Here is a 6,000-nt window from a genome sequence, read left to right as displayed (position 1 = left end):
TCTCGATCATTTGTACAAATTGTTTGAGAGGTTGAAGAAATACAAGTTGAGATTGAACCCGAACAAATGCACCTTTGGAGTAAGATCCGGTAAACTCTTGGGATTTATTGTCAGTGGTAAAGGAATTGAGGTTGACCCGGCTAAGGTGAGAGCTATTCAAGAAATGCCAGTGCCCCGTACAGATAAGGAAGTCAGAGGTTTCTTGGGACGTCTGAATTACATCGCCCGGTTTATCTCCTATTTAACTGCCACCTGCAAACCCATCTTCAAACTACTAAGGAAGAATCAAGAGATGATATGGAATGACGAATGTCAAGAAGCTTTTGACAAAATCAAGAAGTATCTCCAGGAACCTCCGATCCTGATCCCACCAGTTGAAGGAAGACCTCTAATCATGTATTTGACCGTATTAGAAAATTCAATGGGGTGTGTGTTGGGGCAACATGACGAGTCTGGTCGAAAAGAGCATGCCATATACTACCTTAGCAAAAAGTTTACCGACTGTGAAACAAGATACTCACAGCTCGAGAAAGCTTGTTGTGCTTTGGCTTGGGCTGCTCGCCGACCAAGATAGTATATGTTGAATCATACCACTTTATTGATTTCTAAGATGGATCTTATCAAATATACATTTGGAAAACCTGCTCTCTCCAATTTGAACAACAAAATGATTATTGAACTCTGCACGCAGTTCAAGATAAAACACCATAACTCTTCTCCATACTGGCCAAAGATGAACGGCGCCGTGGAGGCTGCTAATAAAAATATCAAGAAGATCATACAAAAGATGACAGTAACGTACAAAGACTGGCATGAGATGTTACCATTTTCTCTTCATGGTTATCGCACTTCAGTACGCACTTCGACAGGGGCAACTCCTTTCTCTTTAGTCTACGGAATGGAAGCCGTCTTACCAGTGGAAGTTCAAATTCCCTCTCTAAGAATCATGAAAGAGACAGGTTTAGACGAGGATGAATGGATTCAGACTCGACTCGATCAGATAAATTTGATTGATGAAAAGAGACTTGCGGCTGTTTGTCATGGACAGATATATCAGAAGCGCATGACCCAGGCATTTAACAAAAGGGTCAAGAGACAGGTGTATCGAATTGGCGACTTGGTGATCAAGCGTATCATTCTACCACAAGGTGATTCCAGAGGCAAATGGACTCCCACATACGAAGGGCCATTTGTAGTTAAGAAGGTATTCTCCGGTGGAGCCATGATACTTGCTACGATGGATGGCGAAGACTTCCCACATCCCGTGAACGCAGACATAGTTAAAAGATACTACGCATAAACGAGACCCGCTAGGTCGACGTACCTAGGCAAAAGTAAGGGCATCCCGGCGAACCAAAAGGGTTCGGGCAAAAATTAGGGATAAACATATAAAAATGTACACCCGGCAAGTCGAAAACCTGAAAAGGCGGCTTGGGCAAAAAAGGGTATCCTGGTGGACTGAAAACCTGAAAGGGCGGTCCAGGCAAAAATTAGGGATTAAAAGCATATGACTATGTCCCGTTCTCAGACAGCTTTATCCAGGTTCAAGGGACTGAACAAGCCAATCTATTCTATCCGACAGTAGGAGATGAGACGCTTGAAGACATAATGACAGTAGTAGAATTAAAATCAACAGGGCTTTTCCTTCATAGCTTTTCTTTATGTCCTCGACAATTTCCTCTTACTAGGATTTCTGTCTCCGTGTACACAAATTGCCTGTTTATAGGCCCTCTTTCAAATCAATATAATTTTATTTCCAAAAAGATGCTTTTGTTTTTACTTTTTCTGTTTTGTTTGCATAAACGTCCATTGATTTAATTTGAATTGATATGTGCATTTGAATATGATCGATGTGTACCAAAAATGCATGCATAAAATAGAAATAGCAATCACTACGAGACTTCAGGATCGAGGAAAAGGTCTAACCATGCTTTCCAATGAATCCGTTGCTAATTCTATTCCCCAGCAAAGCTAGTTATTCCCCAAAAGCAATTGGCATTACTAGACAAATTGGTCATCTCTTCCACCCCCAGCCAGGCTTCTGTTAAATATTTCTACCTTCAGACAGAATCAAGTATCCCCAGCTAAGAAAGGATCACCGATGCCAGTATCTCCAACCAGAAGACTGAGATTTATTTCCCCAGTAGAGTCCTCGGGAAGAACTTTTCAGATGCATAATTCATTCATTACATCATTTCACAGCATACGCATGCATACATTGTTCGCATTTATTGTCAAAAGCATAAAACATCTCATGCATCATGACATGGCATGAAGCTAACTTTATTTTTCAGGTTAATTATCCTCCTAAGGATGGTATCTTTAAGCCCATCCCGACCATTTATTGCAAATACAGCATCTACAAATACGATCAGATACAGTCTAACGTACGGTTCATTCTGATTCAGCTCAACATATGACTCCTTCCACTCAGATACGATCTAACGGACGATCCATTCTGACCTTCAACTACTCCAATACGGTCTAATTTACGACCCAGTTAGACCTTCAAGTCCTCAGATGCTACCTAGCGTACGGTACATTTCTGAAGTGTAGTCTAGCGTACGACTACCCCTTTCATCATCAGATTCAACCTAACGGACGGCTCTTTCTGCTACTCAGATACAATCTAGCGTACGATCCGGTCTGACCTTTACTTCTCCGGATGCAGCCTAATGGACGGCTCATTTTGCTACTCAGATACGATCTAGCATACGATCCATTCTGACCCTTATATCTCAGATACAGCCTAATGGACAACTCATTCTGCTACTCAGATACGATCTAGTGTATGATCCATTCTGATCTTTCATCCCCAGTGAAGTCACCCGCCTAATGGACGACTCAGTCCGCTACTCAGATACGATCTACCGTACGATCCGTTCTGATCTTTACCTCTCCAGATGCAGCCTAACGGACGGTTCATTCTGCAATTCAGATACGATCTAGCGTACAATCTATTCTGATCCCTTATCCCCAGTAGCGTATAACACACTCTGACTCCCCAGCAAAATCGACAGCAATGGAGGACTCACTATACGGTCTAGCGTATGACCCGGTATGATACCCATGGCTTCGGATATCGTCTAACGTACGACACAATCTGAAGCTCTCATCATCAAACTTCCTGGATGGCATCTTTAAGCCCATCTCCATCAAGACTATTTGACAAGTGCAAATTTTTGGGGCATTCTAGTGTTCAATAATCTTCCACCTCCAGACCATGAATGGCATACCTGCCAGCCTAACTCTCTCGGTTCAAGAATGTTGAATAGGGGCAGCTGTCATACCCCAAAATTTGCCCATTAATCTCGCAAAACATTTCTCGAAGCACTCCAACTTATTATGCAAGGCACTGACCTTAAAGGAACAAAAGCCCAGCTCACAACAGGCCCAATCCAGAAAAAGGCCCAAACTAGCTCGCTCGCTAGGCGAGCAACTCCTTCGCCTAGCGAAGCTTGCGAATACCAAAATGATTGGGCTTCATTCTGAGCCCATTAGGTCACAGATGGCCTGCTCGCTAGGCGAGCATATCCTTCGCCTAGCGAACCCTTCGCTATACGCTCGCCTAGCGAAGTTTGCGAATATCAGAATTTTTGGGCTTCATTCTGAGCCCATTAGGTCACAACAAGAGCATTATAAATAGCCAAGCTTCAGTCAGGAAGGAAAAAGGAAAACGGAGGACGAAAGACGAAGACGGACAGAAACCCTGGAGACCAACTCAGAGAATTCCGAGTAAAGAAACCCTGAAGGCCGCTCATCCGCACCAAGGTTGCCTCCGCCCAATTCGACCCGATTTGCCAATCCAAAGCTGCAATTCCATTGCAAACAGGTTTGCGCATCTCTACTGTTTGATGCTTTTAATCGGTAATCGCTACATAAATAAGGCATCATGATTAAATTTTCGGATATGTAATTTGATTTCACATGTGAATTTAAGTATGCCTGAATATCCTGAATGTTTGTCCATGCTATTCCTGTAATTAAATGCCATAAAGTTCAGGGTGCCGGAATCATGATGCTATCAAATTCAAAACCCGTAGCAGCTCGCTAGCACATCGCTAAGCGAGCCTGTAGCGAGCATTCACTAAGCCTTCGCTAGGCGAAGCAGGAGCGAACGGGACAGTGGTTGTTTTGTATCTTTTCTGTTCTGCCTTATGTTTATCTAATCAAGATTTATTATAATTCCGCATCATTTGGCCTGACTTTATGACTGTTGTTTTTATGTTGTGGTGCAATTTTCAATTGTACTTTATCTCGATGTTCTAACCCGTGTGCTGAATTGTGTAAAGGCTTACATATTCCCGAGGAAACGGCCGGCTAGGTATTCCACTTTATGTGTGGGATACCCTTATGGAGATGGATTCTGAATTATTTAATTTTTATGTGGAGATTCATCCTAAATTCCCTAGCTGATTTTAACGTATTGACTTCGTCGATTTTAATGTGGACCTAATTACTTAATCGATTACGGCTATCTAATTAATTGTAAAACTTTGCCTTTAAATATGCGATCTTGGACTTCTCTTTGTTACCCTACGATATTACGGTATTACGGTCATGTCCCGCGAATGTGGGGATATACTTAACAAAGACCCTTCGATTAAATCATCATAAAATAAATCATAGTCCCTCGGATGTTGCCTTCGAATATATGATTTTGTCCCTCGATGACCCTTCGGTGTAGCCTACGGTTAAATGATGATCGTCCCTTCGAATGCTAAGGTATCCTTACAAATGTTGCCTTCAATGACCAATCGATGACCCTACGATGACCCTTTTACATCCAAAGGATAAAACTACTTACTTCTCAATACTAAGGACAGTTTTACCCTCATAAGGATAGGAAATGCTCATAAAGACCTTGGGTAGGTATAACTCTTAATTGCTTACTCGCAACTAAAACTACTTTTCACACCTCACACTTTTCAAAACCTCCATTAGAAAATCACCACTTGGCATATAGTCGTACTAGAATCATTGTCAAGTTATATTTTTCTAAACAACTTTCCAAACTAAACGAGATAACCACTTTGTATACATTCATGCAAGAATCATTACAAAGTTAAATTCTCTTTTCAAAACATTTTCTAAACAATTCACAACCACTTTTTCCAAACAAAACCTAAGTGATCAAGCAATTAAGAGCCCATGGATAACCATGGATACAAAGGGTGCTAACACCTTCCCTTTGTATAATGTACCTCCCGAACCCAAAATCTAACTAAGGTCTTTCCTGTTCTTTTCCACCTTTCCTTATTGGATAAAAGAAAAGTCGGTGGCGACTCTTGCTAACCGCGACATTTGCTTTCCAAAGCAAAACACCCAAAGTCAGTTCACCGTATGACACAGCGGAATGATAAACAATCAGAAACGAGAAGTAAATCAACACACATAGCTTATTTGGGTTCCTCTCTTAAACTAAGAGTTGTCCAGTCCCCTTGTACAACAAGATATTTTCACTATAATTAAACTAATTATAACTTTGCTCAATTAAATCAGAAAGAGACTTCTGCTCAAGCAACCCTGCAAGAGACTTCTTCTCAATCACACCAGAAAAAGACTTCACTGCTCAAGTAACCTTGCAAGAGACTTCCTCTACTTTAAACAAAACTTTTAGTAGAAATAAATACAATTATACTTTGATACATAATTCGAAGTATAGAAGTATTGCAATAACCACAATGATTCTTAACATTTAAGATTTCTAAGATATACAAAGATAAGAAATATTAAGAGCTTGTGCAAATAAACATATGAAACTTTAGCTCAAATTTTGTATCTAGTTTGTTTTGGTAAGATGTTTGATGATTATCAATTTTCCTTCAAATATTCAGCTCCCTTTTGCAGAGGCAGATAAAAAGAGTCGTTGGAAAGTTATTTGCACAAGAGAACCTTTTTAAATGCAGCAGATCCAAGAGAGAGTCGTTGGAAGACAAATCCCATTAAGATATTCAACCAATGTGTAATAACATAGTCCAATGCATAATAGGTATAAAC

This window comes from Lathyrus oleraceus, chromosome 1, assembly GCF_024323335.1.
Source record: "Lathyrus oleraceus cultivar Zhongwan6 chromosome 1, CAAS_Psat_ZW6_1.0, whole genome shotgun sequence".
In the NCBI taxonomy this organism is placed as follows: domain Eukaryota; kingdom Viridiplantae; phylum Streptophyta; class Magnoliopsida; order Fabales; family Fabaceae; genus Lathyrus; species Lathyrus oleraceus.
Note: the sequence above shows the minus strand (reverse complement) of the source record.